General features: G+C 38.7%; 1 long non-coding RNA gene across 2 annotated transcripts in view; it reads right to left on the bottom strand.

Moving 5' to 3' along the window:
* Positions 1-17,768, bottom strand: part of LOC123375475 — a 338,256-nt gene that overhangs the window by 273,236 nt on the left and 47,252 nt on the right. For both annotated transcript variants that reach the window (XR_006581470.1, XR_006581469.1), the window contains exon 2: positions 3,848-4,047. This is a non-coding gene — a long non-coding RNA (uncharacterized LOC123375475). The remainder of the gene's footprint in view (positions 1-3,847; positions 4,048-17,768) is intronic.

Below are 17,768 nucleotides of genomic sequence, written 5' to 3' on the forward strand. Positions count from 1 at the left end.
AGTTATAGCAAATAATGTACACTTCTACACCCAAGAGGAGGAAAGAGCACAGATAAGCACATCAAAATAGCTATGCACATCATATTAGAGCTAGTTTATTGGTAAGAAGACTATAACCAAGCACTGTAGCAGCTGAAGAAACGGTATTGGTTAGGAAGGGAGGTTGTTTATAAAATAATCTTCACCACCACCCCTTAAAGTCAACAATATAAAAGTATTGGATAATCACTGGGATCTGGTAAGATTAGCTATCACATATGATTCTTAATTATATTATATTATATTATATTATATTATTTTTCCCATACTTAAGCCTTGAAGATTGGAGAAAAAAAAATCATAGGGAATTTTTGGAAGCGGAAGAATGTTTCATGTTGATTGCCCCATTATTACATATACTCCACTATAACAATATTGGCTTACATCACTGACTTGCTTAAAGTTTATTTTGGACTTTCAGTCTTCAAGACTCTTTGGCAAACTTACTGTTACCTCCTATTTTAACTGGTACTTACCATCAGTAATTTCTATCTCCTTGAAGAAAAGCAGTAACTTAAGGCAGTGTTGGAGCCAAATATGGGTACATGCTATTGTTTTCTAAAGAATCGTAATTAGCCCCTGCAACTGCAGAAATAAGAAAGCTGAGAGAAGCTCCATGACTAAGCCATGGGGGCACCAATAGCAGAAACTGTCATAAGTGAGTGACGGTGCTAAATATTTATTGTGAATATTGCCCTACTAGTCCTATTTTCATGTCAAAGATGCCTGACCCACTGATCACTGTAGGGAATATGAACCACAGATTATTAGCAAATAAGTCAGACCACCTTTATTTAGGCACCGAAATTTGAAGAATGTAGGTCTTATCTTGTTATTCTAGGATTTTAATAAACCAGCAGGACAGCCATTTAAACACTTCCTATGCTAAGCTCAATGTGACTTGCATTTGGTAAGAACAGCACATGAACCTCTCCAGCGCATCATCGAAGATCTACAATCTAGCCTGAAAGATGATCTTGGGAGACAGACCAGTCCTTGCTTACAGACAGCCCCCCGACCTGAAGCAAATACTCACCAGTAACCGCACAGTATACAACATAAACACTAACCCGGGAACCTATCCTTGCAACAAAGCCCGCTGCCAACTCTGTCCACATATCTATTAAAAGTGACACCATCATAGGACCTAATCACAGCAGCCACACCATCAGGGGCTCGTTCACCTCCACATCTACCAACGTGATATATGCCATCACGTGCCAGCAATGCCCCTTTGCCATATACATTGGCCAGACCAGACAGTCTCTATGCAAAAGAATAAATGGACACAAATCTGACATCAGGAATCATAACATTCAAAACCAGCGGGAGAACACTTTAACCTCTCTAACCACTCAGTGACAGACTTGAAGGTGGCAAATTTTACAAACAAAAAAACTTCAAAAAGACTCCAAAGAGAGACTGTTGAACTTGAATTAATATGCAAATTAGCTATAATTAACTTAGGTTTGAACAGAGACTGGGAATGGTTGGGCCATTACACTAATTTAATCTATTTCCTCATGTTACGTATCCTCACACCTTCTATGGCTCATATCGATTATCACTTTAAAAGTTCTTTTTCTCCTGCTGATGATAGCTCATCTCAATTGATTGGCCTCTTACAGTTGGTATGGCTACTTCCACCTTTTCATGTTCTCTGTATGTATAAATATCTTCTTGCTGTATGTTCCAGTCTATGCATCTGATGAAGTGGGCTGTAGCCTACAAAAGCTTATGCTCAAATAAATTTGTTAGTCTCTAAGGTGCCACAAGTACTCCTGTTCTTTTTGCGGCTACAGACTAACACGGCTGCTACTCTGAAACCTATGTAGAGTTATTACCCTAACTGTTGCTCACACAGAACAGTTTCTGGAAGACTGATTTAATTCTTTTTCTTGTAACTGGCTATAAAGAGAAAAAAAATCAGTCTGAAGTGTTAAAGTCTCACATGAATTTCAATTTCAACACCATCTGCAAAATTAATGTCCCAACATCTTAACTCACCTCATTTTGATACACTACTCCAGTAGGGAGACATACATACTAAGGGAATCTGTGTAAAGGTGATTTCTTTCAGTGGGGGAAGAAAATTGCCTTTGAGATTTCTAACTCACCTTCTAAAAGGAAGAGTTATTCTCCAGTAGGCTTTTTATAAGCACCTGTCTTGGGCTCTAATTGAAACCAATTAAGTGTTCAAGTTTCTAGCTGGAGTTGAACAGGTGCAAGCAATTAGTCTTAGGCTGCAACTTTTTTGTCTGAGGAAAATTAACTCAATCATTTCCTATACCAGGTGCTTTTTTTTTTTGGTATTATGTTGGTAAGTTATAAGTTGATCAATGTTATTACAGCCCCCGAAGGATTCATATTTCAATATCAAATGAACAACCTTTGGTTAATGCATCCAAAGGGACTCAGATATCATTTTGGCCAGGGAAGGGCTTTCACATTGTTCCAAGCATGCAGTTAGCATGCAATGAGGTGGATATAAAAATATAGAAAAGCCTCCAGAGTTCAAAAAATGTGCATTCGCTAGTTCTTAACAGTATCATCAAACATGCTTGAAACATTAAAAAACAATTCTGTCTGCTTTGTTTCTTTTATCAAAATCTGAGACCCAGAGGTAGAAAAAATAAAAGGTAAATATCCTGGTCCACGTTATGGCTCGTTTACAGTTTTAGAGCAGTTTAAATGGACCATAAACTAGGCAACCAAGGATTCACATGGCATGAAGGAGTCTCCCCTAGCGTAGAGATGTGTGTTTGATGGCAGAGGTGGAGCTGTGCTGTGCTTCAGAGTTCCCTGGCTGGCATAAAGGAGTTTAGGAGGATTTTATAAACTGACAAAATCTAAAGACAGCACTAAATTTCACCGTGAACTCTTGCTTCCATGTCCAAGTCTAAGTCAACCATTTACAACAGACTTTTCCCAAGTAGTCACTTCTGCATGTACCCAAAGATTATCAAAATGCATATGCACAACGGGGATGAATCAAGATTGCATGTGCACTGTTAATTCTGGCATATCCTAATTGAAGGGTATTTGACTTTTTGTAACCTGTTAATTCCTTTTAATCCTTAACTTTGTGTTTCCAATTTTTTAAATTGTTTAGTTTATTGATGAGAGCAACTTTAACAAATGAAGATTGTTGTTTATGATTTTCCTTAGTTTGCTAATAGAAATAAAAATCATGAGATATTGAAATAATGAAGCACTTACACATTTGTCTTCAGTGTGTATTTTTGTCGTTATCTTTGAGAAGCTCGATATTTCACTGTGTTACCCAACATATTAAAAGTAAAATAATTAAACTGTATTCAAACAAAATATGTCTGGTTTTGTTCTTTTTAATGCGGCTTCAGCTTTACTGCAGCTTCTAAATGATTTTTCTTGTATAATTGTATAAACAGAAAAACTCAGGAAGTTTATGTAATTTCCTGCTTAATAAAAAAGATAAATAGAAAGCGACAGCCCCCAGTTTATAAAGTAACAACAACAAACAGATACACGATAACAATTAGCAGACAAAAACGTACATATTAAATTTAGGCTTAGCGATGGAAAAAACCCTGAGGAATTTATTATAGAAGGAATCATGGAGGATCATCATTGTAGGTGATGACCAGCAAGGAGATGGATGGGTGGATGCTGTGTGGCAGATCAGTGAAAAGTTGGCTGAAGTGTGCTTAAACTTAGCAATAGCTTGTGAATGCTTCCAAAAATTCTGCTGTGAAATCATTGATACTCAGACATGAATAAATGGATTTACTTAAACAACTACCCTTTAAAAAGAAACACTGTTACTTACCCCAGTATAATACCAAAAGAGTACAGCAGCGCCCCATGGACTCTTCTCTGTGATGATGTCATGGCAGTCTGAGGTAACTCAAAGGCAGTCAATGCCATGACAACTAAAGCACTAGTGACTCTCCCCAAGCATACAAATGAACTGGAGCAAGTGAGTACTGAGTGCATTATCTCTGATGTCACAAGTTACTCTTCAGGCAGCTGCAGGGGGCAGAGAGGGAGAGAGAGAGAGAGAGTGTGTGTTCATTTTTTCCAAATTTTCCCAAACACAGGCACAAACCAACTATATTTTTGAGTTCATTCCACACAAATACTAATGAAATTTAGTTCAAATGCCACATCTTATTTATTTATTTATTTTAAATAAACAACAAAGGCTTCTGAACGGGGGTGGCGGGGAAGGTGAGACTCTGAGGTAAAGGCTTTGGAAAACAGAAAATTCTGATGTAGCCCCAACTACGAGATCACTACTACAAGACCATAACAACAGCAGCAGCAGCGATATTTTACCTTTCAGTAGAAGCAGTTTATTAGACAAATTAGCCACAAAAAAACCAACTGATTTTTATGAATATTTATTAAAAAATTATTCACTGCATGCTTATGAAAATTTCATTCTGTGAAGTCTAACTATTCCCCAATACTATTGCTTTGCATAATTGTTACTGATAATGGACCATTTGTGCTGTGTGATTGGCTCCCTAAAAATCACATGGTACCATTTCTGTTCCCAGAATTTTCAAAGTTGCTAGCGGTACCCTTTCAGCAGAAATACTTGTGAGAATACACATTTATACCACTTCCTTTGTCTGAATATTTTTTCACTCAAAAAATTTTTATTTAAATGTTTGAGGGAAGTGAAGAAATATGACTAATGGCCAAATGATTGTGGGCTTTATTTGAAAAACATTTTAAAAATACTTCCTTGCACTTTTCAACCAGCTCTGACTTTGAGTTATTGTCATGAATATCAATAGTACCTTTAGATTATTTAGATATGCTTTAGGAATCATTTTGGGGAAGTTATGTGTCCTGTGTTATACAGAAGGTCAGACTACATGATCACAATGCCTTCTTGCCTTGAAATTTATGAATTATTGATTAATTTCTTACAAGAGTGACAGAGAATGTATAGGAGATCACATAAATCATTATATTCATTCTGAGACATGAATACTGGTTTATATAAATAGATTGTGTCCTTTTGAGAATTTTTGTTGATATGGGAAATGAAAGTACTTCATTATTATTTTTATAAGCAATGGCTTGGAAAACTCAAACATATATCTTTACTCCGGTAAATCCCTGCAGTTACTGAGCATAATTTATTTCACTCATTGATGGCTTGATTAATGCAATGATAAGTAAATCATTAGGCCTTCTTAAATATCAATGAAGAAAATTGAGCTTTTACAAGAATATATTATATACTATCATTGACAATAAACAGGGTGCACACTTACATGCTTGAAATACCCAGTGGAAAGTATGGAGAACATAACAGTTAAATTAACAAAAATCCCATACTTCAACAATGAAATGGGATTAGGTGATCCATTACATGACTCAATCTAAATAACTCAAATGACTCAAAATAAATCTATTTCAAGGGGAACTATAAGGGATCATTTTTTCTGGTGGTTTTACTGCCACTGAGTAAAGGTGGAATTCTTTGCAGGACCAGGACCATGGACTGTAAATTCTTATTAGCAGGGCAGCAGCTGTCATTGTGATTGTATAGCATTCAACACAAGGGGGCCTGGATCTTGACTGGGAACAACAGTAATAATAAATGTGTGGGTGGAAATTGGCAAAAACCAGTCCTGAATTAGAATGAAAAGGCAAAATTTCCTGATAAATAGTTTCGGGTGGGGGGAGTAGGGATCACAAATATTGAAAGGACCTTCTCAAGTTGTCTCATATGTACTTTATTATTTTGACTTTTATATTGTAAGTTATAATATACAAGTCACAAAAAGGCACTGATTTTTTTCCCCATCTACATCAACGCTTTCCCCCAAAACATTTTGACGTTGTCACAAAAGCAGTTTCCAATAGGGAAAAAATACTACTGGAGGCAGTGGACACTGGACCAGAACTCTGGAGACGTGGGTTCTACTTTTGGCTCTGCCATTAGCCTGCTGGGTGGCCATGGACAAGTCACTTCTCTATATCTAGGTTTCCCTAGTGGTAAAATGGGGTAATAATACTGAGTTCTTTGTAAAGCACTTTGAGAACTACTACTTTAAAGTGTTATATGAGATATAGATATTTGTTTTATTGTTACTGAAGACAAGAAAATTATTCTGGATTGCATTCATAAGGGTTACAAATCAAACTACATTAAAACTATCAAAAATATTCAGCTGCTCTTTTTGTGACCAGTTACACTATATGGTGATTTATTTATTTATGACCATCTAGACTGTGTAGAGTAGATGCTCTGTAGCAGGAAGCCATGTTCTAGACAGGTCTAGTTACTTCTTAGATCTGTCTATCTGACCTTTAGCTTGCTGTGAGACCATATTCAGCCATATTCTGTCACCCCCGTATTTCATTCAAGATTTGCACAGATAACTATTCTACCTTTCAGAATTAAGGGCAAAAATGGACACTTGGAAGATTTATAAGAAGTTTATTTCTGACATTTGGCTTCAGGAGGTTTGTCCCACATGGACCTTCAACTAGATCATAGACAAAGACATGATGAAAAGAATCTTAATTCTCACAAAAGGAATAAATTAACTCCACTCTTATAAAGCTTGAGTAAGCAAGCAGTCAAAGTACAAAGGAGAGAGAAGGTTGGGATGATGAAATCCAACCTAAGGTTAGGCCATGAAGCTGTTTCAAACACCTAGTTGACCCTTTGGTTACGTAGCCTGAGACACTAGCTGTGCCACCACAGCCACACTGCAGAGCTAGGGCCTGTATGTCTACTCGAGCTGTGACTCACACCTCCTAACCACTGCTTAGATGTACCCTAAATGTGGACCACACAACCCCTGCCCTAATCCACACCTTCTCCTGTCTCCCATCTCCTTAAGGAAGAGTCCTAAAGGACTTACTGGAGAATGGATTTCCTTTCTATAGAATTATATCCCTACTAGAATACCGTAAGATGGATCATACAACCTGTACAAAGGATCTGGTTTTTTAAGAGTCATTTTTTTACAACCATATAGGTTTTGGAACTCTCCTCCTGTTCCTGCCCTATCTTCTTCTTCCCAAAGGAACCTAAAAAAAAGGTAGGCAGCTACGTGTCACTCCATTTCAAGGGGATTTGGGTGCTTAATTCTTAGGCCCTTTTTCAAAAATAATCCCAGCCTTCACCCTTATTAAATTCAACTGAATTTTTCCATAAGGGTATGCTGGGATGAGGACCCTGACCCCCCATAACACAAAGGCCATACAAGGACTTACATCCCTGCACAGCCACTCCATCAATAGTGCCCAACACAGGACATAGTTGTGCTTTATGCTGCCTCTCACCTGGGTGTGATTTTTGTATCACCTGCAATTTTTGCCATCTCATTGTTTACCCCTATGTCCAGGTACTTTAGGAATACGTTGAATAGGACTGGTCCCAGTACACACCCCTGGGGACATCACTATTTACCTGACTCCATTCTGAAAACTGACCATTTATTCCTACCCTTTGTTTCCTCTCTTTTAACCAATTATTGATCCATGAGAGAACCATTCCACTTATCTGATGACTGCTTACTTTGCTTTGAGCCTCTGTTATAGTGTTTTTAAAAAGTTTCCAGGCATTGGTGGATTGCTGAGCAAAGATGCCTAGACTAGATATGTGTGGGATTTACACATGAGAAAACATTACTAAACATTAAAATTATAGTTACAGGGAACTTAACTGAGGCTGTTAAAATTCAGAAGGGAACAGTAAAATCACTCTCTCTTCCTCCAATTAGCCCATGATAAAGAAATCAAGGGGTCACAAAGTTAAGGATATGTACAGTTAAAAGTTATAAAGCAAAATATACTCACACAAAGTGTAGTCATCCTGTGGCATTCACTGACACTGGAGGTTAGAGCTAGCTGCTATGAGTCAAACTCTGTTCTCAGTGACACCAAGGTAACACTGGACAATGCCTCCTTAAATTTCATCTGCTAAAATGTTGCAATCACATTTAAGTTAATCTGGCATTTTTTAAAAGTCAATCCATGACTTACTAAAGGGATAATTTATGAGTAAGCTTTACCCAACCCTTTCTCCTTTTCCTCCTCTAAATCATTGCTGAACATACACTTGTCCTTTAACATTTGTTTCTATTTGTTTCTACATTCTGACACTATTTTTTAAAATTCTTGTCTAGAACATGCCCAGCCCTGTATGGGTGTGGAACACGGACCCCTTTTGCCACTGCACTGTGCTAGGCATTAGCTTCTCTAAAGGATATTAGGTGAAGGCAGAATTATTATCCTGTTATTGTACTCTGCAATCACCAGCAGAAGTTGCTTTGTGCAAGAGGGAAGCACAAGCTGCATATTTCTAAAGAATGGAAGCCCTTCTGGGGCATAGAGGCAGTATATGCCACAGCAGAAGGAATTCTGCCTGAGTCAGCAAACAGTGTAAAGCATGACATTGCCTTTTGGCCTGTCTGCCTCATTCCCATTCCCCTTGATGGAGCCAGAAGACAACATCCATATCCATCATTTCCCTTCCCCCTCCCCACACTTTAATCATTATCTGCTATTCTTCCTAGACTGAAAAAAAAGTGCAATTATAACATTAGTAGGATCTACAGTGTAAGTAGACAGAAGCCATCTTGGAAAACAACTACTATATTCTGTGACCAGAGAGGCCATTTAAAATTATGTAGCAGGTCATTATTTTTAAATGATGTTTCAAGGTGTAAAAGAGGGTTAGTATTGTACAGAATAAAAAGTTGCACTTGCACTTTTTTTTTAAAACATTTGGAATACAATTCTTCCAAATGTCAGTTATGTAGTTACCATTTAAAATGGATATCAGCTCTTCCACTGGTGGCTGAGGTTCTAAATGGTTCCTGTCAGTTTTACATTAACAATATAGTCTTTAAAAAAGGTAAAAATCCTCAATGCATTCTCTGATTTCAAAACATTATCTCCAAAGTTTGAAAATAATATTTGGCTCCATACTGGTATTTTATATACTATGAAGCAAAGTGCTCATTTCCAAATGAACTTTTAAAAACCCTCTTTATCACTTGTTGCTTCAAACCAATGAATAAAATAGAACCTGTGACCTAGGGAGTTCTTGGTGCCAACTGCAGAAGTCACAGGAGTATATAGGATTAATGGGTTCCCCTAGGTCTGGTTGCTACATAGTAGTTTGTCAAAGGATGTCATGTTGCAATGACTGATATAGTCATTGCAAAATGTATTTATGGATAATATGCACAAAGTTATGTTTATATACTCAAAATTATGTTCTTACAGTTTGAGAGTTGGGGCTGGTCACCAGAAGGTGATAAACAAGTTTCTTTCAGATGCTTATTTGCCTGTCTGGCTATATGTCAATTGAGTATTGTATACTTCACAATGAATGCCTATTTACATGGAGCAAAATGCTCATCAAGGGTTTGAAAAGTCTCCAGCAGAGATTCTATAGAGGGGAAAGGAAAAAAAAAAAAAACAAGCAGCAGCGATTACCCTGCTTATCAGTGAAGGCAATGGTTGGTTGGAACTATACCTGGGATACAGATTTACACCCAGGTATTTTTCACCTAAGGGACAAGCTGTCAGCTGTCTTGTTTTATGAATGGAGAATTACAGCCAGTCTGGCTGTTTAATGCTGGTAGACAGACTGTTTGAGCTAACCTGTATGTGACAGAAGAATGTTTTGTTAGTTAAATTTAGGCTCTAGAAAGCAGGTTATGATCTCATTTTTGATGTAACCATTTGGTTCCATTAATTCTACTTGCTTCTTCTCAAATCTCTGTTCTTTGTTAAATAAATGTCTACTTGTTTTCACTATAAACAAATCTAGTGTTGCAAGTTGAGTGGAGTGGTGATCCTGAGGTCAGGATGGGGTGTACTGTTCCTTTAGGAATAACGGATCTGTGAATTCTGTGAGTATCCAGCAGACCCGAGGCTGGATGCTTCAGAGAGAAACTTGTCATGCTCAGGAGGTGGAGTGTGCATTGCTTACCTGCAGAGGGATCCTGCACAGGCTGAGAGGGGGTGCTTGTGTTGCCTCTGGCTGGTGGAGTTGGGGAGCTGACCCTTGGCAGCCACAGTCAAGGCTTCCTCAGGCTAAGGGAAGGTGGCAATGAGGAACCTCACAGCCTTGGGTACGTACCCACAGGAAGCATCACAGTACCCCTCCAGTCTTTCACCTGATTGTTTTAATCTTGACCTTGCTCATCTTTCTTGAAAGAAAAATGCTAACTTTCCCAGCACATTTAAATAATTTATTTTTAAAAAATTCATTATTTGTGGAGGAAAACAAAACCAAACTCTCTCTCATTACTCTAGATAATTTCTTCTAAAGCAAACTGATACCATGTAGCACTTTCTAGGTCGATTTGTATCAATGAATTGCTTGTCTGATGTACAGACAAAAATTCAGTGCTTAATTTGTAGACTGCTTACAGGAAGGTTGGTTTTGTGATTAAGGCACTGAGCTAATACTCAGGAGATTTGGATTCAGTTCCTGGTTCTGTCTCACTCTTCCTGTGTGATCTTGGACAAGTCACTTAATTTCTCCTTGCCTCATTCCCAATCTTTAAAATTTGGATAGTAATATCTCCTTTCTTCTACTCTTTCTATTCAGATTGTAAGCTCTTTCTGGCAGGGATTCTCTCTTCTGTATTTGTTCAATGTCTAGCGATATGGAGCCTTGATCTCATCTGAGTCTCTATATGCTATCATACTACTAAATCTGTCAATATTTCTACCATTCTAAAATGGTATCAGGTAGATAACCTTTGGAACAGTTTACTAATAAATGTGATAGAATTTTCTTGTGGTAAAAATCATTTGGCATCTTTAAATCAAGACTGGATGTGTTTCTAAAGAATTATGCTCAGTTCAATCAAAAAGTTTTCGGCTATATAGAGGGATCACTTGATGAAATCTATGGCCTTTGTTAGGCATGTCAGATTCACTGATCATAATGATCCCTTATGGAGCTGAGATTCTATGAAATCCTGCTCTTTTGTCAAGAGCTGTCCTAACTAGAGCTAGAGGGGAAAAAAGGTGGATAAACTATTCATGGAAAAATGCAATTTGAGATTAATCAAAACTGATAATTTGGGTCAAATTTGGGAAAATGTTTTTTTGGGGGGAGGAGGATAAAAGTTTTAAAAAGTTTCACATTTTTGTTTGGGTAACATTTTTAGGATGTTTTGAAGCAAGATGTCAAAACTTTTGAAATTTTAAGTAGATTAAACGAAATAGAGAAAAAGTGTGAATAGCCATCTTAAAATGAAATGAACTAGTATTTGTATTTGTTTTCCATTTTGATGAGAAAAAAACAAAACATTGTTTTTTCAGGTGAGCCCCAAATCAGGGTTTCTCCACCCCACCCTTCCCGTGTGATTGGTCTTATTTTTGTTTATCCACAACAAAAAACAGACAAGAATATCCCAAGAATTATTTGCTCAGCAGTAATCCTAACACAGCAACATATATGAGGACTATTGTTGGGCAAGCATTTGTGTGTGTTGTGAATCAGGGTATGCCCATAGCTAACCTGAGAAGCGAAGCATTTTAAAATGCATGAACAGGCTGGCTGATAATTTCTCCCCCACTATTTAACCACCCCCATTTTTTATTTATTTCCTATCATGCATCACACATATTCAGAATTCTGAAGTTTGATTGATCATATTTGTGTAATAAAAGTAAATTGCAAGCATTTTTCAATAACAAATATTTCTTTTCAGCTCCTTATCTTAGACAATGATTACTCTATTCCTCTCCTAATATATTCTGCTGCTTTTCTCCTCACTTCTGGCCCTGACTGGTCCCCCTGCCTTCCTTTTCACCTTTCTCCCCTTTTTTACCTTTGTTCTCCTTTCTCCCAGCACCAACCTCATCTCAAAGTAGAGGTGGTTCTTATTATTATATCCAACAGTGGAAGGTCATTGGCTCATAGCAAAATATTAGGGCTCAGAGCCAGTTTAAATACTTTTGGCCCAGGCCCTCAAATGGTGTAAATCAGCATATTGTGAGAATTTAGATCATCAGAAGGTGTTTCAACCATGGGCTTTATTATTCAGGAGGAAAATTGTTATATGAATATGATGTGATGTCTCCTTGAACAATTCTAAGCACCTTTCCTTTTTACACGGTGGTGTGCATGCTGCCCACAGCAGCACTTCTAACTGGCATTTTCTAGTTTCAGTTTGTCTCCAATGTGGCTTTCCAGTTTTATCCACAGTTTAGATGCCAGTAAGTCAGATTTCTGCCTACAAGGTAGGGTTCTCTACCATCTTTCTGAGCTTCCCTTAATAAGTGTTTTTCTGTCCAGGTTGTTCTTTGGACTGACATAATCCAAGACCAGATGAGGGCTATTCAGAACATAGAATGTTGTCAAACAGTTTGATTTCTGAACTGGAGAACTGAGCACCATTATCAGTGATAACCTCATTCTGAGTGACATGCCTGGCAAATAGCAAAACCACTATTGCTTTATCGTATATTCACTTAATTTTTTTCCTGTGTATTTTAAGTATTAGTTCATTTAATGGAGAGATTTAAACTTGTTTAATTCAAATAAATCAGCTTAATATTTCATAGCTTAATAGAGGTCCCAATGGATCTTTTATTTGCACAACTTGTTATGGACACTGTGCAAAGCTGTTTCACTAATTTCAAATCCTCTTGAATATCATAGATGTGGAAATCTGGCTCAGATTCTGAGCCAAGTTATAGGGGTCATGTGGTGCTTGGGATCAATTGTTGGGAAAACAAGACAGCAAGGGAAAATATCTAATTAAAGTATAGATACACCAGTTTTATATAAATCCAATGCAACTTCATTGGCTTAAATGGAGATACTCATGATTTACACCAGCATAGGCAAGTTGAGAATCATACCCATTAGCTAATGTTATACTAAATGCCCACACATCATTACAAATTTCAATGCAGGGACCATGTCAGAGGTGGGGCTGGGAGTGGGAGAAAGTAGGTCCATAATGCAAGCACTGTTGGTGATTCCAGACTGAATGGCGGCAGAATTTTTCAGAAGCTCTCTGCATAATCTAACACGGCTCCCACTGCAGTTTGTTTGAAAATCTCACTCATAATAGAAACCTATCATGCAGCAAGCTGCTGTGGAGACAGAATACCTGAGTCCACAATGAAGCTTGCTCCAGACCCTGCCACAGCATTTACACCAAAACTGCCATTGTGTTTATTATTGAAACTTCTCTTAACTTGTTAATTTCTTTCTAGCCCCAGAATGGGTAAATTCAAACATATTTTAACAAAAAAAAACCCACACCTTTGAAGCTTCCTCTCTGGCTACTTGCCAAACTTTTTTTTTCCAGTCCAAATAACTTAACAGCTAAGAGCTCTGAATGTCACTTCTCTGTTAGTTTGCCTGCAACATTTAAGTTGACCCATATCTTAGGAAAAGAATAAGAGACACTGATACAATACAGGGCTTTTCAGAACAGCCAGATACAGTAACCAGTCTGGTATGTTGTTCCATGTGTGTAGACATTTGACCCCATGTAGATCCCTATTGACTTCAACAGGACCCTACAGAAGAGACCTAGCTGGTCTGGCTTTAGGCCTGTTCATTGCCTCAATGTCAAACTTCAGTTTTCCCTCTCTGATGGTCCTATGAACTCACAGTGCATATAGGTTGCTTCAGAGACTTAGCCCTCCAGCTAAGAAACAAAAGTCCTCCCCAGCAGGAGTCAGAGTCTAAACAGAAACACTCCAAACACTTGTTGGACACAGCCTTTGCTCCCAGAGTCGGTCTTCTCCCACCCCAGTCTTTATCTCATCACTTGGGTTCAGTTTCTAATTTTGGGCTTTCGTCTTTTCTTCCTGCTGGTGGTGGCATAGAGGGAACATACACCCCATCCTTTACTATACCCCTTAGTCTTCAGACCCTAAACAATGGGCTATTTGGCCTCTAATCTAAACTAATCTAAACTCATGCTGATATTCTAATCAGCATGACCAGTGGCCCTTTCCTGGCCATTCTCCTGGCCTTTAGTGAATCATCCCCTTCCAGATCTGCTTTCCCTGGGGGCTCTTACTTTACTCATCCCTTCACCTGGGGAAGTGGAGTAACCTTGACACAGGTGTAGCAGAGACCCAGCCCAGGGTCCAGCTCACCCTGTGACAGGCCCCAGGAAGGTACAGGGGTCTAGGTACAGACTTCATTGCAGGATTTTTTCCTATGTCCACAGAGCAATATTTCTTAAAGCCCTCTCCATTCAGTACACATCCACATTAGCAGCCAAGTAATAAGCAATATAGAGCTGAGAAAAACAAACCATCTTGATAAGAAATGTGCACTTTCTCTCTCTTTGGCCCTATTTAGCAATACTCATTTTTTTCCATACTACAGACAACTGCTTAAGGTTGGGCTAGCTGAACGTCATGAGAGAAAGATATTTTCTACAGTAATTCATAGACTCAAACTCTCACTCAATTCTAACAAGTCAGGCTTCCGGAAGGAAACAGGATATCTCTCTGCACTGGCTCTGATAGCTACAATACTTCTAGCATTGTAAATACAAGATCCAAGGCAATGACCTGAACAAAAAGCAGCTGCTCTCTATGCTCATTTAAATGAGCAAAACACTAATATAAGATTCACTAAGAATGACAGCATTCTGTTTTTGTTTTTAAAAAAGACTAGCAAGAGGTTTAGATTTGACTTCTGTAGTTCTGCAGCCAGTAGTTACTTTTGCTTGTTTATCATAAGCTTTCATATCTTGAGCACGTCTCAGAGTAAAATGTCTTATTTAATAACTATTTGTCAGTATTGCATTACAGTAGCAAAATACTATCTATTTTGGATGTGCAAGTACTATTTTTACCCATACCTTTCTGATGTCTCCTCTACACAAACAAAATGTATATAATTAAGTTACCACCTCTCCCCCACCCTCAGTATTTGTAGGGCTTCTGTCACCTTACCATCTGAGGGTGAGGTGTACCTATGGTTAAAGGATAACAGTAAAGATTTTCCAAAGGCACTAACTGCAATTAGGGCATTTAGCTCCTATTGACTTTGAGTGGTAGCCGTGTTAGTCTATATCAGCAAAAAGAATGAGGAGTACTTGTGGCACCTTAGAGACTAACACATTTATTTGGGCATAAGCTTTCATGGGCTAAAATCCACTTTATCAGATGCATGCAGTGGAAAATACAGTAGGAAGATTATATTATATATATATACACACACACATATATATAAGCATGTATATGTATATGTGTGTGTGTGTGTGTGTGTGTGTGTGTGTGTGTGTACGTACACACACACACACAGAACATGAAAAAATGGGGGTTGCCATACCAACTGTAACAAGACTAATCAATTAAGGTGGACTATTATCAGCAGGAAAAAAAATCCAGTTCTGCAGTTTCTCATTGGAGTCTGTTTCTGAAGTTTTTTTGTTGAAGAATTGTGACTTTTAGGTCTGTAATTGAGTGTCCAGGGACGCTGAAGTGTTCTCCGACTGGTTTTTAAATGTTACAATTTTTGACATCTGATTTGTGTCCATTTATTCTTTTGCATAGACACTGTCTGGTTCGGCCAATTTACATGGCAAAGGGTCATTGCTTGCACATGATGGCGTATATCACATTGGTAGATGAGCAGGTGAATGAGCCCTTGATGGTGTGTCATCATCAAGGATCTACAACCTATCCTGAAGAACAATCCCTCACTATCACAGATCTTGGGAGACAGGCCAGTCCTCACTTACAGACAACCCCCCAACCTGAAGCAAATACTCAAAAGCAACCACACACCACACAACAAAAACACTAACCCAGGAACCTATCCTTGCAACAAAGCCCATTGCCAACTCTGTCTACATATCTATTCAAGGGACACCATCAATGACCTAATCACACCAGCCACATCATCAGCAAAAAAAAAAAAAAAAAATCAAAAACAGACTCCAACGAGAAAATGCAGAACTAGAATTAATTTGCAAAATGGACACCATTAAATTAGGTTTCAATAAAGACTGGGAGTGGATGGGTCATTACACAAACTAAAAACTATTTCCCAATGCTAATTTTCCCCTACTGTTACTCACACCTTCTTCTCAACTGTTTGAAATGGGCCATCCTGATTATCACTACAAAAGTTAGAATCATAGAATCATAGAATTCAAGATCAGAAGGGACCATTATGATCATCTAGTCTGACCTCCTGCAAGATGCAGGCCACATAAGCCGATCCACCCACTCCTGAACTAATTCTCTCCCTTGACTCTGCTGTTGAATGCTCCAAATCATGATTTAAAGACTTCAAGTAGCAGATAATCCACCAGCAAGCGACCTCTGCCCCATGCTTCGGAGGAAGGCGAAAAACCTCCAGGGCCACTGCCAATCTACCCTGGAGGAAAATTCCTTCCCGACCCCAAATATGGTGATCAGCTGAACCCCGAGCATGCGGGCAAGACTCTCCAGCCAGACCCTCTGGAAAAGGCTAACAATATCCCAACATTGACCCTTTGTACTAATTACCAGTGTGGCACGTTATTGATCTATTGACTAAACCCGTTATCCTATCATACCATCCCCTCCATAAACTTATCCAGCTTAATCTTAAAGTCATGGAGGTCCTTCGCCCCCACTGTTTCCCTCGGTAGGCTGTTCCAGAATTGCACTCCTCTGATGGTTAGAAACCTTCGTCTAATTTCAAGCCTAAATTTCCCGACTGACAATTTATATCCATTTGTCCTCGTGTCCACATTAGCACTGAGCTGAAATAATTCCTCTCCTTCCCTGGTATTTATCCCTCTGATATATTTAAAGAGTGCAATCATATCTCCTCTTATCCTTCTTTTGGTTAAGGAAAACAAACCGAGCTCCTCGAGTCTCCTTTCATATGACAGGCTTTCCATTCCTCGGATCATTCTAGTGGCCCTTCTTTGTACCCGTTCCAGTTTGAATTCATCCTTCTTAAACATGGGAGACCAAAACTGCACACAATACTCCAAATGAGGTCTCACCAACGCCTTATATAACGGGACTAGCACCTCCTTATCTCTACTAGAAATACCTCGCCTAATGCATCCCAAGACCGCATTAGCTTTTTTAACGGCCACATCACATTGCCTACTCATAGTCATCCTACGATCAACCAGGACTCCTAGGTCCTTCTCCTCCTCTGTTACTTCCAACTGGTGCATCCCCAGCTTATAACTAAAATTCTTGTCAGTCATCCCTAAATGCATAACCTTACACTTCTCATTATTGAATTTCATCCTGTTACGAATACTCCAGTTTACAAGGTCATCCAAATCTCCCTGGAGGATATCCCGATCCTTTTCCGAATTGGCAATACCTCCCAACTTGGTGTCATCCGCAAACTTTATCAGCCCACTCCTACTTTTGGTTCCGAGGTCAGCGATAAATAGATTAAATAAAATCGGACCCAAAACCTAACCTTGAGGAACTCCACTGGTAACCCCCCTCCAACCCGACAGATCGCCCTTCAATACGACCCTCTGCAGTCTCCCCTTTAACCAGCTCCTTATCCACCTCTGGATTTTCATTTCGATCCCCATCTTTTCCAATTTAACCAGTAATTCCTCATGCGGTACCGTATCAAACGCCTTACTGAAATCTAGATATATTAGATCCACCGCATTTCCCTTGTCTAAAAAATCTGTTACTTTCTCAAAGAAGGAGATCAGGTTGGTTTGGCACGATCTACCTTTCATAAAACCATGCTGTAATTTGTCCCAGTTGCCATCGGCCTCAAGGTC

The sequence above is a fragment of the Mauremys mutica genome, chromosome 8, assembly GCF_020497125.1.
Source record: "Mauremys mutica isolate MM-2020 ecotype Southern chromosome 8, ASM2049712v1, whole genome shotgun sequence".
NCBI classification, from domain to species: Eukaryota; Metazoa; Chordata; order Testudines; family Geoemydidae; genus Mauremys; species Mauremys mutica.